Below are 1,024 nucleotides of genomic sequence, written 5' to 3'. Positions count from 1 at the left end.
GGGGTTTCACCATATTGGCCAGGATGGTCTCAATCTCCTGACCTTGTGATCCTACCGCCTTGGCCTTCCAAAGTGCTGGGATTACATGTGTGAGCCACCTTGTCTGGCCCTTTTTTTTTTGAGACAGAGTCTCACGCTGTCATCTAGGATGGAGAGCAGTGCACTGGAGTGCAATCTGGGCTCACTGCCACCTCTGCCTCCTGGGTTTAAGCGAGTCTCCTGTTTCAGCCTTCTGAGTAACTGGGATTACAGGCGTGCGCCACCACGCCCGGCTAATTTTTGTATTTTTAGTAGAGATGGGATTTCACCATGTTGGTCAGGTTGGTCTTGAACTCCTGATCTCGTGGTCCGCCTGCCTTGGCCTCCCAAAGTGCTGGGATTACAGGCGTGAGCCACCTAGCCCAGCCAAAAGGAGACACTCTTGAGGATTCTCAGAGATAAAAATTTTCTTGTACAGCCAAATCTTGTTTAAAAATTTATCGGATATATATCTTTTATTTTTATTTATTTATTTTTTATTTTTATTTTTTGTAGAGATGGGGTTTCCCCATGTTGACCAGGATGGTCTTGATCTCCTGACCTCATGATCCACCTTCCTAGGCCTCCCAACGTGCTGGGATTACAGGTGTGAGCCGCCTCGCTTGGCCCTGGATAAATTTTTAAAAATTTAAATTCCAAGTGACAACCAAAAAAAAAAAGTTCAAATTAAATTAACACAGAGCATAGTGGCTCACACCTGTAATCCCAGCACTTTGGGAGGCTGTGGCAATTGGCGCCCTTGAGCCCCGGAGTTTGAGACCAGCCTGGAAAACACAGAGAGACCTTATCCCTAAATATAAAAAATTTTTTAAAAATTAGCTGGGTATGGTGGTGCATGTTTGTAGTCCCAGCTACTCAGGAGGCTAACATGGGAGGATCGCTTGGGCCCAGGAGTTCAAATCTGTAATGAGCTACGATCTTGCAACTGCTTGCCAGCCTAGACCACAGAATGGAGCCCTGTCTCAATTTTTTTTTTTTTTTTTTT

Source organism: Cebus imitator, unplaced genomic scaffold, assembly GCF_001604975.1.
Source record: "Cebus imitator isolate Cc_AM_T3 unplaced genomic scaffold, Cebus_imitator-1.0 Scaffold135, whole genome shotgun sequence".
Classification (NCBI taxonomy): domain Eukaryota; kingdom Metazoa; phylum Chordata; class Mammalia; order Primates; family Cebidae; genus Cebus; species Cebus imitator.
This window is presented reverse-complemented; position numbering follows the sequence as displayed.